Source organism: Emys orbicularis, chromosome 6 (genome assembly GCF_028017835.1).
Source record: "Emys orbicularis isolate rEmyOrb1 chromosome 6, rEmyOrb1.hap1, whole genome shotgun sequence".
Classification (NCBI taxonomy): domain Eukaryota; kingdom Metazoa; phylum Chordata; order Testudines; family Emydidae; genus Emys; species Emys orbicularis.
Window position 1 is genome coordinate 101,550,220 of NC_088688.1, and position 23,635 is coordinate 101,573,854.

Genomic DNA, 23,635 nt, shown 5'->3' on the forward strand with positions numbered 1-23,635 from the left:
ATCCAGCCAGATTTTCCCCTAACAAGAGGTAGCAGGTTCTCTTCTGTTCCCTAACAACGTTCCCTGTGGCAAAATTATCCTGTAAGGAAACTGAGGAAGTATTTGTGGAGAAAAGTACCATCTGGGAGCAAGCGATGTAAGTTGAATGGTCTCTCCCTCCTGTGTAGCTTTCTCTATGCTAGGACACCTTCAAGAAATGGACCAACTAATGTCGGCTATGTTGTGGGACAGTCAGAGATAGCTGATGGTATTTGTTATCTTTGTAAGTTTTTATAAAAGCACTTTGAATCATCATTTTGGGCATATAGCTAAACTATGTAACTGTGTGGTCCTGCTACTATTGGCCTCATACTCCCTATTGCTTATTACACTCGCTTGTTTCAAATTGGATTGTAAGTTTTTTGGAACAGAGCCCATGTCTGTATTTGTACAATGTCTAGTACAGCAGGGTCCCAATTCTGCCTGGGGCTTGTGGACACTACTGCAATTAGAAATAAGCGATAATAATAAATAATTAAAAGTTGCAATCATATTGTTGGATTAAAAGTCTGTTTGAGTTCATAGAATTATCAGGGTTGGAAGGGACCTCAGGAGGTCATCTAGTCCAACCCCCTGCTCAAAGAAGGACCCAATCCCCAACTAAATCATCCCAGCCAGGGCTTTGTCAAGCCTGACCTTCAAAACCTCTAAGGAAGGAGATTCCACAACCTCCCTAGGTAACCCATTCCAGTGCTTCACCACCCTCCTAGTGAAAAAGTTTTTCCTAATATCCAATCTAAACCTCCCCCACTGCAACTTGAGACCGTTACTTCTTGTTCTGTCATCTGGTACCACTGAGAACAGTCTAGATCCATCCTCTTTGGAACCCCCTTTCAGGTACCTGAAAGCAGCTATCAAATCCCCCCTCATTCTTCTCTTCTGCAGACTAAACAATCCCAGTTCCCTCAGCCTCTCCTCATGAGTCATGTGCTCCAGCCCCTTAATCATTTTTGTTGCCCTCTGCTGGATTCTTTCCAATTTTTCCACTTCCTTCTTGTAGTGTGGGGCCCAAAACTGGACACAGTACTCCAGATGAGGCCTCACCAATGTCGAATAGAGGGGAATGATCATGTCCCTTGATCTGCTGGCAATGCCCCTACTTATACAGCCCAAAATGCCGTTTGGCCTTCTTGGCAACAAGGGCACACTGTCGACTCATATCCAGCTTCTTGTCCACTGTAACCCCTAGGTCCTTTCCTGCAGAACTGCTGCCTAGCCATTCGGTCCCTAGTCTGTAACAGTGAATGGGATTCTTCTGTCGTAAGTGAAGGACTCTGCACTTGTCCTTGTTGAACCTCATCAGATTTCTTTTGGCCCAGTCCTCCAATTTGTCTAGGTCCCTCTGTATCCTATCCCTACCCTCCAGCATATCTAATACTCGTCCCAGTTTAGTGTAATCTGCAAACTTGCTGGGGGTGCAGTCCACACCATCCTCCAGATCATTAATGAAGATATTGAACAATAGAATACACTTTGTGTAATATGGCGGTCAGTTTTTGATGTATTAAGGCTTCATGCATGTTTTGGCTACATTTTGCCCAGTTTGGTGGTAAACTAGTAGAAATCAGTACAAACTCGAATGGGATGGATAATTGAGTTTCCCATGTGATAAGGTTGCTTTTGTTACCATTTTGAGGCCACAGTCTGTATGAAGGCCTCGATCCAAGTAAATCACTAATTACTTCTGAATATTTAGGCCTCTCTTCATTATAGTATATAAGTAAGAGTAAGCATGTTGCTCCCCACAATTATTATTAGGTCTTTTAAAAACATTTTTGTGTGAATTTAGTGAGCCTGAAAGGAGCAGAGGAGTTAGCTATAAACAGGTATCATTAGAATGAAAAATTCCTATGCATATTGTTGTATTCTTGTATATTGTTTAATTTCATTGTTTATCTGCTTCCTCATTTTTATGCTGGTAGATGATCTAGTGGTGATACACAGATAGTAGTCTTTTTGTCTAGATTAGTGACTTTAATGTGAGGCTCAGATGAGTGGTGCTAATATGTCAACCTATGAAAAATATATGTGGATATGTAAACATTTATTGAGTATAAATAATTTAAAGATACCCCAAAATATGTCTTAAAAAAAGTACAGAATTTATTTTCTGTTATATTTTCTTTTTATCACATGAACTCCACTCATTTGAAAAGTACTGCAGATATGGGTTAAATTTAAAATATCACCATTTGAGCTGATGTAGAAGTGTTTTTCACTTGTCTCCCCATCACTGTTTCTTTGTGTGTGTGTCGTACATAAAATGTTCATTTTTATCAAAAAATGCAATGATCAGCATGTGTTTTGTTTTTTACATTAGTGATGTGCTCATTTTATGTTGAGCATATTTGAGCTACACTTCGCTCCACAAAGGACTTGTTGAATTTTCACTAGGCACACTGATATTTTTGAGTAGACATATCAAAGTGTAATTAGTAACTTTTTTCTTCTGTTGGCTTGTGATACAGTAATTTGTTCAGTATTAATTGATATCTGCCTCTGGGCATGTAGACAGTGCAGAATGTAACAGGTGCCCTAATTCTCGAAAATGTGTTGTAATTGTTTGTTTGTGGAACAGATGAATAAATATCTGTGGGGCATAGCTGGTCCTCAGGTGGTGAACATGAACGGATTAATGATGTGATTGGATGAGACATGCTTGTGTTTTGCAGTCTCGTCCAGTAACTGTCTGCTGAAGCAGAACAAATATTAATTAGCAGGGCCCTGTTTGTTTTCTTGGTCCATCTTACATAGTTGATTTTTGGCATTGCTTTTTTTAAAAAAAAAAAAAAAACTTCTGTTGTTTGATTAGTAACACGTCAATACATTTTTGTAATTTTTAAACAAATTATTTAAAACAGCAAACTTTATCTCCAGGTCAATAGCTCCCTTACAGATTTTTTTAAAACTCACTTTTGCATTTTTCTTTGATTTGGTGTCATATCACTTGACTTTTTAAATGAAGCCATTGGAGTATATTTGTTCAGTGTGGAGCATTAATTTAAGAATAACAGCATGTAATCTGGTTTCAAAAAAGTTAGCTTCTCAGGCTATTTTTGATGATTTCATCTCCTGTATATCATAAATACATCTCTTGAACTCCTTTTCCCTACACTATATACAAACTATACACCACTCTTTTACCCCATCATATTCTATCAGAAGAATTGCCTGCAGTGACAATTTCTGGTGGCTGCAGTATGCCACAGTGCATGTATTGGGTGAACTCCTATGATGCTTATCACTATCAAGCTTTATTTTGCCACTCAGTAATTTAGAGTAACTCAAATATTCTCTCTCTCCAGATGCTCATATCACCCAGGAAGCAAACACTTACATGGGTTGTAATTTCTAACCTGAGCAGTCATGTCTAATTATTTCCATGGCAAAAGACTGTAACGTTAGTAATATAAAATTATGACTTCACACGATAGAGTAGGAAAAGGAAGTTTGCTGGAGTGAAGAGGTGTTGAGGTGGCTGGAGAGGTCTTCCTGAACACAGTATCTTCAATAATGCACTATTTTGGAGAAGAGAGGGAAAGTTTTTCTGTACTGTATTCCTTGAAGTTGAAATATAAGTGTACAGTCATAATTAGTGTTTAGATGTTGGTATTCAAGATTTGCCACAATTTATTCATAGTGAACAAAACCAGAATGAAGAGCATACTTTTTTCTTCATGTTCAAATAGCTTTTAATCTAAGTGAAGGGGGAAAATGGGTAGTATTGATTAAACTTTATCAAAGCAATATCCAGAAGCGAGTCAATTGCTTTCTATTTTAGAGATTTCCCTCATCTTCATGATTTTTTTTTTCTACATTGAGCAGTTAATGTTTAATTTTAAATTCTCTTAAAATACTCCATGGATCTCAGTTATTTTGAAATGTCCTTTATTTTAATGCAAATTAATCGATCTATCAAAAACTCTAAACGCTTCTTAAAAGGAAAAAATAAAAAGAAGGAAAGGGAGAGAAATCACCTTCTGCTACTAAGTGGTAGAAAAAAAATCAAAACTTCCTAACATTTCATCTGACCACAAGTCATCGAGCACTAATAGTAGGTTAATATTTGTATTAAATTACACTTACTGCATTGTCTCCCACAGTGAAGCAGAAGTATGTTCCGGGTAGAACTCCGGTCTTCTGTTGTCAGCTTCTTAGACCATTTCTTCCAATGTCTTCCAAAGTCAGTGTTTTCGTGAGCCATTAAGGGGAATTCATAAGTACATCATGAATTACAAAGTGTTAATTTTTGGGGGCGATGGGAGGGGCAAAGAAGTGGGGGGCGGAATAAGTATCCCAGTCAGTAAGTACCAGCCAATGAGAGGAATTTCCAAGGAAGGTATACCACCTGTCCCCATCTTCTCTTCCCAGTACTGTTCTAATTAAGCTAAATAATTAAATAAATAAACTTTGTATGACTTATTTTATATAGCAATTTTAAAAGTTCTGTGTTTTCTTGAGTGACATTTGGCCTTTTGAAGAACAAAATAAAATTGGAAATGCTAATGTTTTTCAGCCAACTAAGGGAAGAAAATAAAAATGTCACCATGGCAACAAAGCTGCTTTCTAGATGGCTTCCTAAGATATGCCCGAACTAGAAGCAGATGTCTGATTTGAGAATCTTGCCTCCTTCAATGTAAACAAATAACTTCTAGGCAGGTGTTGGAAATAATATGGAAATCCTATTAAGGGGCCCTGGGTTTCTGTCAGTCAGGAAGCCCCTGCCACAAAAGGGCTGGTTGTCTGAATAAAAGAGACAGAGTAAATTCTCATTAGGCTTTAGCTTTTCCCAGGAAATGATTGTCTCTGCGTGTTCCTTCTGTGAATCTGAATGTAAGCAATTTCTTCTATTGATCTATTCTGCCAGCGTTCTCTTTTCCCCTCTCTTTTTTGGATTAACACTTGATATGTGCTGCTGCTCTAAGAGTTGTGACATTTATGATTTTAACCCCCAACCCTCCACACACACCCCATCTCCCTATTTCTCCCCTCTTTCTTCCCCCCTCCCCCCCAAAAAAAATCAGATTGCAGGCCTCTTCAGGGCGAATAAACTGAGATTAAGCCAAGGATTGAAAATAAGGTATGGGGGGAGGCGGAGTAGCCAAATCATAGATAGTTTATTGCTCTAGGTTTCTGTGAATTTATAGATTATGTTGTACTCCCTGACACTGTAACACTGAACATTGCATGAACAAAGGATTTTTTTTCCTTTTACAAGGGCCACAAAGTTTTGAGGTGTGCGCTGCTTTTTTTTTTTTTTTTTTTTTGTGTTGGAGTTGAAAAACTGTGCTTTTCCCCCCCCCCCATCTAAAGTTGCCAAGAAAGTGTGTGGTATCCAGAGTCAGTCTATAGATTTTATTATTTATTTTATTTATAATGCAGTAGGACCATGAAGCCTCAATCATGGATGGGGCATCATCGTGTTACACACTGTATAAACACAAGAGTTCATTTACTTGCAGCCCATAGGTCAGAATTTTAACATGGGCCTTTCTGAAACCGAAGCTCAGGAAGTGCTTTTGAGCCTTTCTAGGTTGAAAACCGAGACAATTTTTTTCTCCTCCTCTCCTCCTTCCCCCCCCTTCTTTTTTTTTTGGTGCATAAGATGTGCATAGCGATGTTCTTAATAATACTCAGAGGGTTAAATGTGGATAAACACAAAACAAGGCTTCTGAAAAGCCTCGCTATTATCATGCAGCATTTCTCGGACTATAGTCCCCGAGACGCACTTCATAAAGCCAATAAAGCGCACACTGGTGGTCTCCAGTTGCCCTAGCAACGGACCATAGGGCACAGTGTATGTGAAATGCATGAACATCTGTGAATTAATCTTTTTTAGTTTGTTCTTTTCTTGGCACTGATTGGGCCACTCTGGCTTGTGCTTGTGACATTGCGTGAGGAGGGATAAGCTGAAGAGTTCCCCTGGGCCCTGCCCTAAGTGGTTGGCAGAATGGAAAGTGAAGTGAGATTTATCCAGGCAGTGCTTTCAGTAGTTGAGGGATTTAGCTTGACAGCACTCTCGGTGGGACGTTATTAGCTTACTTTCTGCTGAGCGGGGAAATGAATAAAAAATTTTCTAGTAAATCTAGGCATTATTGGGTTTGTTGGTCTGCCGTGAAAAAATAATCTGACGAGAAACTTGAAATAATCACTTGTGTTTATATCACAATTTACTGGACCTTACCACTCTTCTGCTTTGTTCTTATTGGATTATAGCAAAAAATAAATAAATTGGGCTGGTTTGAAGGAAACCACGGAACGGAAACATTAAAACAAAAATCTGTTGATAGAATGGAGAGGAGATTTCTCATGACTTCATGTTAAGGATTCAAATCTAAGCGAGTAAGGGATTTTTGGGGGTGGGGTGAGTGGAGGTGTTCAGATATGGTATACAGAAATTACTTAACACAATAGCATCAAGGTAGTTAGCGTCTAGAAATCTTATGAGTTCCTTTTTCACTTCTTCCTCCTCTCTACCACCCCTTGGGCACACTACACTGCAAATTTTGTGTTCAGCTCCTAGTGTCAATACCAGATGCTCACTTGTAAACTGCTTGGCTTACCCTTGTCATTTTCCACTGTGTCTCTGAGAGGACTGTAGGGGGAACACTGTGTACGTCATATAATCAGCTAATGCTGGATGCAATCAGTATTTTAATGAAGTATTGAAAGTGAAATGCTGCTTTAATCTGCTAATTGCATTAAGAGGACAACAGATTGTTCTGTATCGCTCTTTCCTTTGGAGCTACAAGCTTTCAAAGAATACTGAGGTGCTTTTAAGTGAGGCATTACAGCCAGTTGGACGCTACATGTTTGCATACGAATATTAACAAGCACAGCTGTACCTTGGGTTTTCTGTCTCTTGAGAGGCAATGAATGCAGCTGTGGAGGTTTCGTTAATACGTACTTATGAGCAAAAGGGGGGGAAAGCAATTTCAGCAAGGTTTGTTCACTTTACTACATAGCTGCCTGTCGTAGCTGAACTTGAAGGTAAACAGTGCAATGAAGCTAAAGTACATGAAGACCTTTTTATTTCAAAAGATAATATTGCCTTTGCTATATTTATCTTTTTATATAAATAGTATAGGAAACTACCTTTTGAAATTTCCCTATTTCATAAGCTCCGCTTCTGGGGCTAAGATGGAATCTGTTCACTTATCACAGAAGCACAGGTGTGTGAAGGATGGGTGGGGAGGGGTCACTCTTGATTCCAATCTTTTCAGTCAGAAAGGGGTGTCTGTGTAAGAGTGTGGCTTTGTGTTTAGCACAGACTGCACGTAATGCAAATCTTTGTCATTGTAGCCACATCCTGTTTAGTTCTCTGCTCACTTTATTGCAAAGCCAAATGGCGAGACTGTATAGAGGTTGACCACTCTTTTTATACTAATCATTGCAAAATTTCAGCTAACTAAGCAAATTTTAACCTAAATGGCATGTAGCTATGCCCTGTGAGGCTCTACTCCCAGCGTTTAGGAAATCATTGAGGATGGATTGCAATAAAAATATCATGAATATTTTTTTTTTTGCCTATGCTTGCAGTAGGTATGTTGAATCCTTACCTGTAGATGCTGTGTTTCTATTAACTGCCTCCCTCACTATTTTTCAGGGTTTATTTATTTAAAATATCAAGCCAGAGTTAATTTTTGCCCAAAGTAAGTGTCTGGTTTGGATGCCTTTTTCCTCTCCAGGTCTGAAAAATATAATTTTGTTAAAATAACCCTCAAATATGTTTTTTTTCAAGTGTGAGCTATTTATCAACTTCTGGGCTTTATGTAGCAAGGAAAGAGAGGCATTCAGCACCTGAGTAATTTTAAAATAAGCCTCTTAATTATCAATAAGCCCTTTAGAAGAAAGGAAACCTTTTGGGCTGCCTTTCCCATGAAGTAAGGAACCATTCCAAATATCCCAGCAGTATACATAAGCTGCATTGGTACCAGCATGAAGGCAGCCTATACAGGGTCAGCTCAGTGATTTGTGAGAAGCATTCTATGGTATAAGCCTTACCAGTGTTGGAAAGGGAAAATAAAATAAAATAATGGACTTTCTGTAGGACAGCTCTCTGCTCCATCAAGGGTTCTGTGATAGCCGTGCTATCCCCAGCAATGGTGTATGCTGAACATAGCACTCGGGTGTTCAGCCCTTTAGTCCATCAGTTGATGGGACCAGCAGTGGGGAGAAAATGTAAGTTTTTTAAAAAGCATACCCCTCTTCCCTGTTTTATTCAGGGTATTTAGCACCAAACTGTGCAGTTTATTCAGCCTACAAACATCTTTTCCTTTCCCCTCTCAACATTGTTTGATTTCACATGCTTTTCAGGCTATGAAATGATAACCTTGTATCTATAAACTGCCTTTCATCCAAATGGCCCCTAAAACAGTCTACAGATATTACTGACAGACTGCACAAACTAAGGTGCTGATCCTGCAGACACTGATGTATGTATTTAACTTTGTGAACATCTGGATTCCCATTGACTTCAGTAAGGCTCCAAAAGGTGGGGTGAGAGTCCACCCAAGCAGCTCACCTGGAAGGATTAGGGCCTAAAAATCTAGGAATTGCTGTAGCCACCTCTAGGCTAGAATGCTGAAGCTGCTGAACAGACCAATGTACTTTAGCCAGTTGGAGTTGAAAGGGTTGTTACAGATTCAAAGTAACTGCACCTGTATTTCCCCTGGAGGGTACCCACTTAAAGGTTTCCAGCTCCCAGCCCTCACCGCTTCTGGGCAGAGACCGGCATCTTACACTCTTCTGGGTGGGGTTTTTAAGGTTCTACAGCTCCCTGATCAACCCTGTGATATCCCCAGCAAGCCAGTCTACCTAAAAGGCCAGCGCTTGCGTTTTGCTTTCTCCCCGAGGGCTAAGCCAGCATATTGCTGGCAGTTACAAGTTACCACACAGGTTCTTCTAAGCGAGCACATTTATTCTTAAGGTAAAAGCATTACAGAGAAAGCATATAAAAACAATAGAAGAACCTACACACAGGTTACAAAACTTACCAGCAGTCACCCCAAACTCCAGCACAGGCCTCTGGTATGTGCCAGTCCTTTAAACCCCACAACTGGGTTTTCCCTGTGGTTACAAGTTCATATCAGCCTTTGGCTCAGGAACCAGAACGAAGGCTGCAAGTCTGTTTAAGCTTGGTCTGTTTATCCAAAAGTTATTTCTTTGTCTGTTTGATCTCTGGAGAATCCAGTTTGAACCAGAATTTGTGAGCCTTCCTGGGAGGTGGTACCTCTCTGGAGGTGTTATAATCTGAGTGATTTGTCTTAATCATCCTGTAGTGTTTTCATTTCCTGGAGGAGCTGTGGTAACCCTCCCCCAGTGAAGTACATACAGTCCCTGGCCCACAATGATATATAAACCATTCATACACTTAATAAAATATGGTCTCCCAAGGATATTGCAGGAAGTTTCCCTACCTGCCACCAGGGTAACTGAGATAGGTAGAAAAGAGTAAATGGGATGACCCAGGTAATATACACCTGTCAGTCTGACATTGATCCCAGGCAAGATAATGAAGCGGCTGATACGGAACTCGATTTAATAAAGAATTAAAGGACTGTAATGTAATTAATGCAAATCAGCATTGGTTTATAGAAAATAAATATTATCAAACTGATTTGATATCTTTTTTTTAAAGAGATTACAAGTTTGGTTGACAGTTGACATATTTAGACTTCACTACATTTTGATTTTTAAAAAAACTCTAGAACAATATAAAATTAACACGGCACATATCAATGGATTAAAAACTGGCTAATTGTCAGGTGTCAAAATGTCATTGTAAATGGGAAATCATCATCAAGTGGGTGTGTTTCCAGCGGGGTCCCTAACAGAATGGTCTTGGCCCTATGCTAGTTAACATTTTTATCAATGTCCTGAAAGTAAATATAAAATCATCACTGATAAAATTTGCAGATGACACAAAAATTGGGGGAGTGGTAAATAGTGAAGAGGACAGGTCACTGATTCAGAGCAAGTTGGATCTCTTGGTGAATAGGATGCAAGCAAATAATGTACTTTTTAATAGGGCTAAATGTAAATGTGTACATCTGGGAACAAGGAATGTAGGCCATACTTACAGAATGGGGGATTATATCCTGGGAAGCAGTGACTTTTAAAAAAAATTTGGGGGCCATCCCAATGTGACACTGTAGCCAAAAGGGAATGCATAAACAGGTGACTCTCGAGTAGCAGTAGAGAGGTTATTTTATCTCTGTATTTGGCACAAGTGTGACTTCTGCTGAAATACTGTGTCTGGTTCTGATACCCACAATTGAAGAAAGAACAGGAATACTTGTGGCACCTTAGAGACTAACAAATTTATTAGAGCATAAGCTTTCGTGGGCTACAGCCCACTTCTTCGGATGCATATAGAGTGGAACATATATTGAGGAGATATATATACACACATACAGAGAGCATGAACAGGTGGGAGTTGTCTTACCAACTCCGAGAGGCCAATTAAGTAAGAGGAAAAAAAACTTTTGAAGTGATAATCAAGATAGCCCAGTACAGACCGTTTGATAAGAAGTGTGAGAATACTTACAAGGGGAGATAGATTCAATGTTTGTAATGGCTCAGCCATTCCCAGTCCTTATTCAATCCTAAATTGATTGTATCTAGTTTGCATATCAATTCCAGCTCAGCAGTCTCTCGTTGGAGTCTGTTTTTGAAGTTTTTCTGTTGTAAAATAGCCACCCGCAGGTCTGTCATTGAATGACCAGACAGGTTAAAGTGTTCTCCCACTGGTTTTTGAGTATTATGATTCCTGATGTCAGATTTGTGTCCATTAATTCTTTTGCGTAGAGACTGTCCGGTTTGGCCAATGTACATGGCAGAGGGGCATTGCTGGCACATGATGGCATATATCACATTGGTAGATGTGCAGGTGAACGAGTCCCTGATGGTATGGCTGATGTGATTAGGTCCTATGATGATGTCACTTGAATAGATATGTGTACAGAGTTGGCATCGGGCTTTGTTACAAGGATAGGTTCCTGGGTCAGTGTTTTTGTTCAGTGATGTGTGGTTGCTGGTGAGTATTTGCTTTAGGTTGGGGGGTTGTCTGTAAGCGAGGACAGGTCTGTCTCCCAAGATCTGTGAGAGTGAGGGATCATCTTTCAGGATAGGTTGTAGATCTTTGATGATGCACTGGAGAGTTGGGGGCTCAAGGTGACAGCAAGTGGTGTTCTGTTATTTTCTTTGTTGGGCCTGTCTTGTAGGAGGTGACTTCTGGGTACTCGTCTGGCTCTGTCAGTCTGTTTTTTCACTTCAGCAGGTGGGTATTGTAGTTTTAAGAATGCTTGATAGAGATCTTGTAGGTGCTTGTCTCTGTCTGAGGGATTGGAGCAAATGCGGTTATATCTTAGAGCTTGGCTGTAGACAATGGATCATGTGGTGTGTCCTGGATGGAAGCTGGAGGCATGTAGGTAAGTGTAGTGGTCAGTAGGTTTCCGGTATAGGGTGGTATTTATGTGACCATCGCTTATTAGCACGGTAGTGTCCAGGAAATGGACCGCTTGTGTGGATTGGTGTAGGCTGAGGTTGATGGTGGGATGGAAATTATTGAAATCATGGTGGAATTCCTCAAGGGCTTCTTTTCCATGGGTCCAGATGATGAAGATATCATCAATGTAATGCAAATAGAGTAGGGGCGTTAGGGGACGAGAGCTAAGGAAGCGTTGTTCTAAGTCAAAAACCAGTGGGAGAACACTTTAACCTGTCTGGTCATTCAATGACAGACCTGTGGGTGGCTATTTTACAACAGAAAAACTTCAAAAACAGACTCCAACGAGAGACTGCTGAGCTGGAATTGATATGCAAACTAGATACAATCAACTTAGGATTGAATAAGGACTGGGAATGGCTGAGCCATTACAAACATTGAATCTATCTCCCCTTGTAAGTATTCTCACACTTTTTATCAAACTGTCTGTACTGGGCTATCTTGATTATCACTTAAAGTTTTTTTTTTCTCTTACTTAATTGGCTTCTCAGAGTTGGTAAGACAACTCCCACCTGTTCATGCTCTCTGTATGTGTGTATATATATCTCCTCAATATATGTTCCACTCTATACGCATCCGAAGAAGTGGGCTGTAGCCCACGAAAGCTTATGCTCTAATAAATTTGTTAGTCTCTAAGGTGCCACAAGTACTCCTGTTCTTTTTGCGGATACAGATTAACACGGCTGCTACTCTGAAACCTGACAATTGAAGAAGGATGTTCACAAATTGGAAACGGTTCAGAAAAGACCCACAAGAATGATTAAAGGATTACAAAACATGCCTTATAGTGGTAGACTCAGAGTTCAATCTAGTTAGCTTAAAAAGAGAAAGTTAAGTGGTGACTTTATTAGATATCTGTTTCCCGTGTAGATACTTACAGACTGTAATCATGGGCTCTTCTAAGCAGACAAAGGTATAACATGATTCGGTGGCTGGAAGTTGAAGCTAGACAAATTCAGGCTGGAAATTTACCAAGGGTTGTGGTGGATTCTCCACCACAGACAATTTTTAAATCAAGATTGGATGTTTTTCTAGATGATATGCTCTGGGAATTAGTGTGTGGAAATTCTATGGCCTGTGTTATACAGAAGGTCAGATTGGATCACAGTGGTTCCTTCCAGTCTTGGAATCTATGATATATCTATGAACAGAAATATGTTGGTTAGAATTTGGCCAATACAGTGAGATTAACACCCCACTAAGAAAATTGTGATGTGATCCTTAATTATAAAGACAAAAATGTGCAGTTTAATGTGAAATATGGTAAGAATTGCTGTTACCATTTTGTTAAAATTTAAAACAACCGGATAGTCTCTTTGGGAAAACTAGCTACTTAGCTTGCACCACTACTACTGTAGATGTCAAAAATAAAATATTCATAAGTGTTTTTGATACTGTGTTCTAGCTCAAATTATGTATCTCACCAACTCTAAACTGAGATGTATGTGTAAACTGTTCTTAGAAAAAAACAGTGTTGTATATGCACAGTATTACTCCTGCCAATAATGTGATTAAAGCAAAACAAGCACACACTTTTAACTACCTGATACTGTTTAAAAAAAAAAAAAAAAAAGTATTTTAAAATATTGTATTGAGGACATAATGAAGTTGTGGCCACAGCCAACGAAAACAAGGAAATTAACATCTGAAGTTGGCTGCTGCTTCCTGTGCACAAAGTGGAGAGAGAATTGTGGTGGAAAATGTAATATTTAGCACTTACCTATCACCTAGTTTTTGACTAGGGTTTACATGTTCAAAGAGCTGTACAAACATTAATCTTCATGAAAACCCCGTGAGACAAGTACATTTAATACCCATCTTACAGATGGGGGAAACTGAAACACACAGGTGACTTGCCAGAGAAAACACACTAAGTCAGAGGCAGAGCTGGGAATAAACTCATGCATGCCTGCTTTGTGCCTGTGTTCTTTATGACTTGTACCTAGTTTTAAATAATCCATGGAGATCAGTCTCTACAATTTGCACTTGTATTACAACCTTAATATTATGTGTATGTTTGTGTGTAAATGAATAATACATTAGGATTAATAAATTCACAGGCATGAGTAGCCAGAACTCTGTTTTACACGGTGCAAAGCCCCTCACCCTCTATACAGTAATTGTGCCAGGAGCACTGGGCACAAAAACACCGAATCTACTGAACATTAAGCTTTTTAAGGTCATAGGTTACTACTGTCCTCTGCTATGTCAGAGCTTGTCTGTTTCCTCCTCTACAATGAGACAGCCAGTAGTTCCTCAGAAATATTTGAAGAGACCTCATTTAGTAGTTTATGTGGAAAGCCTTGAATAATTCACACAACAAATGATTAGACAAGCACTTGTCTATCTGACTGAATTATTCTGCATGTTTGCTGAAGCTGTAAAGCAGGAGAACAGCATTTCCTTCTCCAGAGGGTTTACAGTGGTAGTATTGACCCACCTAGTTATTGGGTTTCAGCCTTTTGTTGACATTGTTGTAAATGAAAGCAGCCTGGACAGGCATTGAGCAGCTGGGTTGGATAATTGTGAAGGATTCATGCTTGTTGCTGTTACCCCCAGTGTTTGTAGTGGGTTGTTTGCTTTGACTTGTGTTGAACTGTTGACAAAAGCATTAGATACAAATGGGAACAAATAAAGTGGTGAGATGCCAGGAGGGCTTGGCAGTAATGCTGGTTTTCATGCTGACTTAAATGGGGAATGTGGACACTTATCTGGATAGGAAATGGAAGGTGTATTTAGTGTTTGTGCTACCCCCATTTCCAATTTCAATTTCTGTTAAACATGTTTTGGCAAATAAAGGTGAATAAAGCATAGTGGAGGCGCTATCACCAGTGCCTTAACTCTTTGGCAGTAGGTAATTTTTGGAGCATCTATTTGTGGCTGGGGTGGTTTTACTGGGCAAATCCAGTTCCTTGCATGAAAGGATTAAATGTAAAAAAGGGGGATAGGGGGGTGGAATTGGGGAGGTTGGAGGATTAAATAGAACAGTATACACTGAAATAGTATAGCTAGCAAAATTGAAGTCATTTACTGGAACGCTTTTAATTTGGTTTAAACAAAATACTCTTTTGTATATTCAAATACGGAGTAGCTCAGCTGTTGTGAAGCCAGAAAATTAATGGTATTTTTAGTGAAATAGCAAAAGCATGTCAACAACATAGCTTTGGATAATAATGTTGGCATTTTATTCATGGGGAATTATCAATGCAGGTTACTGGACATCATCATGTGATTGAGAATGATTGAGCACAGGGGGAAGTGGCTGTCCTTCTGTAAGATGATTTAATTTTGCATTTAGTCTTTCAGGAAGGGAGCAAGGAGACAGAAAGGAAGCATTTTTTAAACATTTAGGATGCCTATTGTGGTACCTGATGGCAGGGCGGGGGTCTTATCTTTCTACCTCTCTCTGTCTCAGAACTTTCACTACTCCTACTTTTTTCTCTCTCTCTCTCTCTCTCTCTCTCTCTCATTTGACATTCATTATTTTTATTTTGACAGTGCCGAAGGACTAACCAAGAATGGGACTCCATTATGGTAGGTACTATACTGGCCCAGAGTAGTAGTCATTCCCTGCCTTGAAGAGTTTATCATCTAAATAGACAAGACAGACACAGGCTGTGTCTACACAAGTGCTGCAGGGGCAACATTGCAGTTACATGGCTGTCATGTAGACGCTTGCTACAGCGACAGAAGGGGTTTTCTGTTGCTGTAGTAAATCTTCCCCCTCTGGAGGAGATAGCTAGGTCAAGAGAAGAATTCTACTGTCCACCTAGTGGTGTCTATGTCAGGGCTTAAGATGGCTTAAATCTGTCTCATGGGGTGTGAGTTTTTCACACCCATGAGCAACACAGCTAGGTCAACCTCAGTTTTAGGTGTAGATCAAGCCACGGGGTGGAGGGAATGGTTATAACACACAAGCAGAGTAAGCAATGTGATGGCAGCAAATGGTATGTAAGTGTCACACATTTTTTTGAGGGAGAAGGAGGGGATTAGTTAGGAGGGGATATGCTAAATGGGACTGGAAGGAGGTGCGGGGGCGATGGAGGTATGTAAGGGGGAAGGTGTGGAGAGACTGAGGGAGTGGGGAGAAGAGGGCTGGAGCAAATAGCCAGTCAGTGGCAGGACAGAGATAGTCAGAGAACGTTCTATTGCCAAGGGTCCTGGCTTTGGCTGATTTTGCCCCCTCCTGGCTGGAGTCTCTGGCTGGCTTCTCTGCAGTTTTCCCACAAGGGCCACGTGGTGGGGGAGAGGAGGCACCACTGGTTTCTGGTACCCCCAGAGTTTGGGTATATGGGGAGTTTCCCTGCATGATGCTGGGAAGAGGATGGCCCTGGCTGTGCCCATTTCATCCCCTCCCCGCCAGTGTAGCAGTCCCTGCTCTTCTTTCTGTCATCTTAACTCTATCTTGTAGCTCGGCTGTGGGGGAAGATAGTGTCCCTTGGGAAGGCTTTGCTGAAGAGAGCTATGTCTTGCATCCCTAGACACGGCCTCAGACTCAGTCTTCTGATCTCCTCTGTTTAGGAGCATGTGTGAGCATACTTTGCCCTGTACCTGAGATTCTTAATGCATTGTCCCCCTGTCTTGTGAGTCATGGGCGGAGGGAAGCGGTCTTGAAGGACTGGGACTTTCGAATTCGATCCTGAAACAGACAGGGAGCCAGTGACATGCATGTGCTGCAGCACTGATGGTATATGATCTTGAAGGTCTTTTATCGCTCAGCCGGAGAGTTGCTACATATTGCTTGAGCTGAAGCTTTCACATAGTACTCAACCCCATGTAGAGTGAGAGACAGTTCAAGGCGGGAGTGTCAAAGATGTAGATCACAGTGGCAGGGGCATCACCTGCGTTGAAAGGGCAGCAAGGTCTCCTGGCTGTCTGAAGATGGTTGAAGGCATTCCTTGCCACTGCTCTATGTCCGGTGTGAGCTGATGTTCCAGCATGAGCTGAACCTTGCAAGGTTTTCTGTCAGAAGTATTTTTGTCTCCTGCCTTCACACAGTGTGGGGAGAAAATTGCATGCACTTATAGGGCATCTGGATCTTTTGATAGTCACTTTTTTTTCAGTGCCACAGTAGTAATATTGTTCCTGCTCATATTTTTGTGGCTACAAAGGAAGGGAAGATATGTGAGGTTGGGAATAAAATTGCCTTTTACAACTGCCGCAGCTGAGGCTCCAGTTCTGCTACATGTATTATGTCTGAGGACTGCTGCGTCCACACAGAGCCCCTCTAACTTCAGGGGGTGCAGCAGTCTGCCCACATGCTAAACACTGCGGGGATCAGAGGCCAAATTGCTGATTAATCCTACTAATGTAAAAAGAAAGTGAAGAAATATCAAGCATTTCCTGTGCTGGAGGGTTTAGAAGAATTGGTGGTGATGTTACTGTAAATAGATTATGCACAGTGCATCCCAATAGAGCTTCTTCTGCAAAAGTATTTTCTCTGGGTCTCCAGGGAATATCCTGAACGAGTCCCAGGTGGCCCTAAGGAGTTCTCATAGCAAATTTAAAACTTGAATGAGGAAAAAGTGAGAAATCTGTGAAAGGTGAACACCCAAACAAAAATAAATATCATACCCAGAATTCTGTCTTGAGAGCATTTGGGAAAGCCATTTTTGGATAAACTAGGTAATGAGAGAAGGTAGGGAAACAACTTGTCAATATTCTAGGGCTGCATCTGTTTCTTAACACAGATGGACCATTCTCTGATTTAATATGAAATCCATTCCTCCTATGTCTGCTGCACAGAGTCAAGGGAGTGGTACTAAAAAAACTTTCAGATTAATCAGATTTCCCCCAATGACCGCCCAAAGCAGTCATCTACTAGGAAGAACAATAGGCTTGGAAAGTCTGAAACTGAAAGCTGGGGCAAGTAGTGTTGTAAAGAGTTTGCGTTTGTGTGGGAATACTGGTGAATGGTCACAGGACAAAGCAGGAGAGAGAGAGACGCGGTATGCTGCTTAGATCTAGTTTGGTCTTGGCCTCCTTCACATCGTAAAGGGATGCATCAAAGTGTAAGATGTCCCGGTGTCAGTTAGGTGGGGAATAGAATACTAAAGTGACCAAGTAAAAATATGAGCATAGGTGTGAAAGTGTTCTAAGTAATTTAACATGGAAAAGTGTAAAGTAATGTGATTAGGGTTGGAAAATGGAAAGAGAGGGATACGCCTGTGGTACACAACCTTATAGCAAAAAAGGTCTTCATTGGCAATTTGCCATGAGCCTCTGGGCTGCACCTAATTTGCATATAATTTACATTGGATTTTAATCCGATAAATGCACATGCTACATTTGTTTTTATGTATAGAGTGCTATAAGTGTGAACAGTGCTTTACACAAAACACAATGAAAAACAACATATAATTTAAAGGCTGCAGTAAAAGGAATGTCAATGGGAAGACTGGCTCTGTATCTGTGAAATCAGCGTATTTGTATGTCTGGTTCTATCTCTGAGGTGGCCACATGCACTATGGAATACAGGTTTGAATTTATTAGGCAGCTGCATGGTTTTGTTTTGTTCGCATGCCTGATAGGAAGGGTTTGTTTAAAAAAATATGTACTTCCAAAGAGACTTGCACAAATAGCCGCTGCCTTGCATAACTGACTGTCTGACACTCATTTGCCATTTATAGAAATTCTGTACGTTTCCTTCTTGAAACTTTGTTTGGAGTCATATAAGGCAGTCAAATTTTAGATGAATTGTGGCTTCAGTTACTTTAAGTTCAGCTGAAGATAACTTTGTGTCCATTGCAAAAATGTTTGGTCTTTTACAGTTCACAAGACTATCTACTTAATTAGATGTAGGCAAACAAAACATGGGCCAGAAGTACTAACCTGTAGGTTTGTAGCATGACCAGAAGGCAACATATCTGGGCACTAGCAAACTAAGTAGGAATCAGTTAAGGACCCCTATAGAGAAGAAGGCCTCAACTTATTGATATCGTTGGGCAGTAGCTTGATAACTACCCCTGAGAGCAACCAACGTGATGTTACATGGGACATGAGACGGTCTCTAAAGTTAATAGGTCCCAAATTGCGGTAAGGTTTTATAACTTTAAACCAAGCACGTAAATTCCACCTGGAAACCCACCAGCAGTGTTTTGTACTTTCAGTGTAAAAGTCCCTCTTAGTAGCAGAGAATATTGGTACCTGCTTAACTTCATTGTCCTGTTGGTATATGTAGAGAACATATACCAGTCTTGGCTGGAAGTGACAAAAACGTGGCTTACTGTAGCAAGATCTCTATTGAAAAGTACACTCCTCTTACCAACAATAGGAGGAAAAAATGCATTTGACATGAACGGCTACCAAAGCAGCACATGATCTAACAAGACCCCTTACTTGTGAACCTGTGTTACAAATTATAGCCATGCTCCCTTACTGCCATTGTAGCCATTATAACCTTCACCAGGTCTTCTGCTTGTTTACCCCAACTAGCAGCATGATGTCAGTCTTGTCTGGATTGAACCCTCATAGCCAAACCCTAAAATTAAACACTAAAATGCATATTTGGTCACCTAAATTATTGGGCACTCAGGATTTCTGAAAATCAAGTCACTTACGTAAATGTCTGCATATGGACGTGGGCACCTAACTTTGTGCACCAATTTTGAACATGTTGGTCAGAGTGGTAGGTTGAGAAGATGGAGAGCACATTTCAATATAAAAGTAACTTTTGGGTCCTTTATCTGAACTCCAGTAATCCATGTATCTTGGGTTAATTATATTTCTTGGCCCTTTGACCTCCACCTGTTTGTTTAATCCAGTGTACAGTATTACCTTGTAAATAGGAAACACCCTGAAAATGTCATTTAAGTAAACTTGTTAATGCCAGCTTCTCAGGGTTCATCCCAAACTGGAATGAACACCTTTCATTTTTATAAATAAATAAATGAAACATTATGGTTTCCAAGACAACCCAGATGAAATATCTGGCTTTGCTATAGGAGCTAAACCCACACCAGAGGCATTGTTATCTTTATCCCTGCTGGGTAATTTGTACACTGCAATAGTTTGTTTGGAAACATGCCTGTTGTTGTTTAAAATGTACTTAATGTGAGATTAGAGAACAGAAGCTTTTTTTTATTTTGTTTTGTTTATACAAGCTCATTTCTAAACCATTTAAAATAAAGAGTTTGAGTATGTATGGTATTTAAAAACCTTTCACATGATGTTTTTAAAACAGATCAATTTCAGCATTAAAATGTTAGGAATTCAGCCAAGGAAAATTCAACTCAGGATTGTATAACTATAATGATAATGTATTATACCCGTCTTCCTTGAAAGTGATTGTAACAGCAGAGTTGAACCTGGTGAATTACATAATTTAGGAGTGTTTGCCAGAACACTGTTTTAGGCGGATTACTGCAGTCTTTTCTTAACAAAAGCAAAAGGAAAGATGGATCATATTATGAAGTACTTAAATAAGCTAATAGTCTTCTCAAAGCATCTAAAGATAACTCATTTGAGTAGAACAGAAGGTCATGTGTATGAATGCCAGTTATCACACTTAACTACTTGGCAGGATGTAGGAGAGTACAAGACATGGAGTTCTGTTTTTCAGTTGCTCTAGCCTGAATTAAAAATTTATTGGCTGCTCATTGCTGACATCAAAACATTTCTAGCTAGACTAAAGTGAGTACTTGACCATGCTTTTAACATTTAAAAAATTAAGTGAGTGACCTGTCTAATATAAAAAATGAAAGGCACAGCAAAGTAAAAGCTACTGCTGCCTCTTGCATAATTCTTCGATATTAGTCTGTTGCACATCAAAAAGTTGGCACAAGCACTGTTTTATATATTATTTACCTGCTGTTTTGAAGTAGGTGTGGTATGTATAGTGGATTCACTTTGGGCCCTGACTTGGATGGTAATGCTTCAAGACTGTTGGAAGAGCTCTTCTCCCATAACTCTATCCACTAGAATCCTTGGTTTAAAGAGCTATTCTTGGGAAAATTCTTTTTGTGACAAATTGGGCTTTCAGGCCCCAATTCAGAAAAGCACTTAAGCACATGCTTAAATCCCACAGACTTTTTAGCTACTTTTTGACTTCAATGAAGTTACACATGCCTAAAGTTTAACACATGCTTGAGAGCTTCACTGAATAGGGATCGTTTCCTGAATTAGGGCCTCTTCTGACAGTTATTTTATATTCCTAAGAAAATGCAATAGATGAAGTCAGGCACTGGTAATGTGCTTGAATGTTATTTGGGCTGGAAAGCAGAGCAGTAGTGATCAAAGATTACTTTCTTGGCAATATTTCAGTATGTTGCATACAAATAACAGAGATACGGATTTCAGCCTTGCTCAATACCTCCTGTTCATATTTTTAGCACCCAATTAATGCAATGATTAGTTAATGAATTCATTGAGTGTTCAGCTTTAAAAGATGGCTGCCCAAATAGTGCAAGGGCAGATCTACACTACAAACTTGCATCAGCACAACTGCGCTGGTAAAACTATTGATATAATTTGGATTGTCCCAAATCATTTCTTTAGCAGGTCACATTAATTGTTTTTATTATTTATATAGCAGTAAAGATACTTTACAGACAGAAAATCACGGTTTTTGCCCCAAGCAGCTTAGCTGCCCCAAGAGTGTAAGGGATGAGAGCCACAAATTTGAAAACTGAGACCAGATGCTTCCCACCCCCACCCCCATGAATCTAACCTGAGTTTAAAAAGAAAAAGCCAGTTTCAAGGAACTGAAAAGGGGGGAAGGGAAGCAAAGTATTATTGTTTAGAATGCACGCTGAGAGAAATTAAAAGCAATTCCTCGTGAGTCTGCCTTCAGAAATGAGCTGTGTGGTTTTGAAACAAAAGAAAGCTAATTAGTGCTTGGTTATCTCCTGATCAAAGCCAGGAGTCAAATAGGGAGTTCTCATCCCTGGAGGATGTTGCTAGTACCAATCTACAGGAAAAAGAGAATCCACTTAACTGTCCCCTGAGTGTACAGCTTGGTCATTTTTGCTTTGAAATCTTTGGCACAGACTTTGTTTTCTATCTAATAACCTCTATTCCTAGTTCTGATGTGATTTTTACGACCCCTAGTTGCTTGAGACCTTATATTGCACATTCTGCTTGTTTTTTGCTGTATAATGTACAATCCGAAATTAAATTGTAAGTATTTTACTGTGCTTAGGTTTTTTTTTTGAGAGCTCTAACCAAAAGATTATTTATTTTTCAAAGGGATTCCTCAATACTTATTATAAATGTTTCTTACATATTGGTTCTTTATATGTTAAGGTTTCAAATAAGCGTTTAATTTGCTTTTTCTGATAGTATAAAACCTTCTCTTTTTAGCATTTTCCTACTATTCTAAAACTGTGTGTTTTGTCTAAATTCAATTGCCATAAAAATGCATTTACCACTAGCGTCCTTGAACCATGCTGGGCTTTGGAATTGTTTTGTCAGTCCTCACTTTTTTTTGAAGAATGCCTAAAGATAGTAAGTGCTTTGCTCCTGAGTTGCAGAATTCAGAGCCAGTAAGACAGGCTGATAGCTATCATTCTTTCTGTCTTTCATGGTGGTGAGTCCACAATTAAATTGCAGTATTGAATGCTATGGCTAGTTGAACTGCTTCTCTTATCCTGTGATCGCTCTCCCTCTTACTAGCTCACTCCCAATACTCCCCTTTCTTCGTTTCCATTTTGGTGGTGCTGCTCTACGTGTCTCCGGTCTCTGCCTTAGGAAATTGCATGAAAGTTCAGTAACTGGAACCCCATAACATTTGAGAACAGAAAAGAGGATCTGATGTTTCCTTGGCTTTTGTGTTATTCTTCGGATTCCCAGGGATGGTTATGTTTACCCTCAATTCTTTTGAATCTGTATAACTTTGTGACCTTTGATCTGTCTGCTTTAGGTCAAAGTAACTGTTGGTATTTTATATGTTGGGGCTGCTCTCATACAGACTAATTCTTGATATTGGAATGTATTTTTTCTTCTTTCTAAAACACCAGAAATGCAATTTGTGGTTGAGTTCTGTCTGTCTGTCTTCCTTTGCTCTCACATGTTTATTACTCCAGAATGCGTATTGTTTCAGACATCATTAGGGCTAGAAATCCTTTGCAGCTCATGTACACCCTTGGGCTCTCTCACTGTATCACGTCCTTTGTTGCACATACTACCTATAATTGTGTGCTAACATGTTCTTATGAAACTCTTCATTCTATCCAAATTTGTTTTGGAGTATGTGGTCTAGTCTAGGGTGTGCTGAAGCTTTCTTAGAATTGGAAGAAATTGAAACAGGGGTTGGGTGATATAGAAAGGACCCTGTGAATTGCTTTATGGATTAGAATGGAGGCTGTTTGACTAGGCCTTGGCTGTTGCCATCTGTTAACTTCAATATTTACAAGCTGGCAGATGTGGACAAGAGCAGACTTGATGGAAATGCTTCACAAATTTGTGTGCCATCCTTGCACAGGGACCATGCTAATTTCTGTGTTGTACCAATTTTAAAATATATGCTGCTGAGCTGTAATCGCTGAACCTTGAAGTCCCTATAAACTGATCAGAAAAGCTTTTTATTTTTCCACAACTTTTTTCTAATATTCTACCTCCCATCCATTTCTTTATTCAAACTGCCTTCCTTACCAAAAGATGCCTGTTATCCTTGCTACAGTCCTCCTTGTATCTGTGCTTAGAAATCCTTTCCCCCAAACCTGACTTTTGTCTTTGCTTCACAGCTGTGCTCCTTAACTACTTCACTGCTTGTACTTACGTGCATTGGTTCTTTTTTTCTCTATCTTTTGACCCTCAACGTGTAAGTAAGGGATTAGGCCTTACCTGTGTTATATCTCTCACAGTCAGTGATTACAGAGGAAGCTGTATTTTAAAGGATTTATTTTAAAGATCCACCTATGAAAGGCTAACTAGCAGCTGCAGCCATTGCTTTAAACACCTGTTTTCCTTGCCATTGTGTGCTTGTACACCAGGAGAGGCCAGAGAAGCAACAGCCCATGCTGATAGAAGTATGCTTCAAAATTGCCTGGTATCTCTGACCTCCACTGTGTAGCCTAGTTTTATAGCAAAACTGAGATGGTACAAGTGTTGAAATACTTGACTGGAATTAGCACGGAGCCAGTTTATGAA

The 23,635-nt window shown here is 39.8% G+C and overlaps 1 protein-coding gene and 1 non-coding gene across 2 annotated transcripts in view; one reads left to right on the forward strand and one right to left on the reverse strand.

The window, feature by feature from the left end:
- The window catches only part of LOC135880559 (transducin-like enhancer protein 4), a 118,764-nt gene that overhangs the window by 67,386 nt on the left and 27,743 nt on the right, over positions 1 to 23,635 (forward strand). The gene's annotated exons all lie outside the window — the stretch shown is intronic.
- LOC135880728 (U6 spliceosomal RNA) lies at positions 22,923 to 23,024 on the reverse strand. The gene has a single exon (XR_010561505.1). It is a non-coding gene; the product is annotated as a U6 spliceosomal RNA (small nuclear RNA).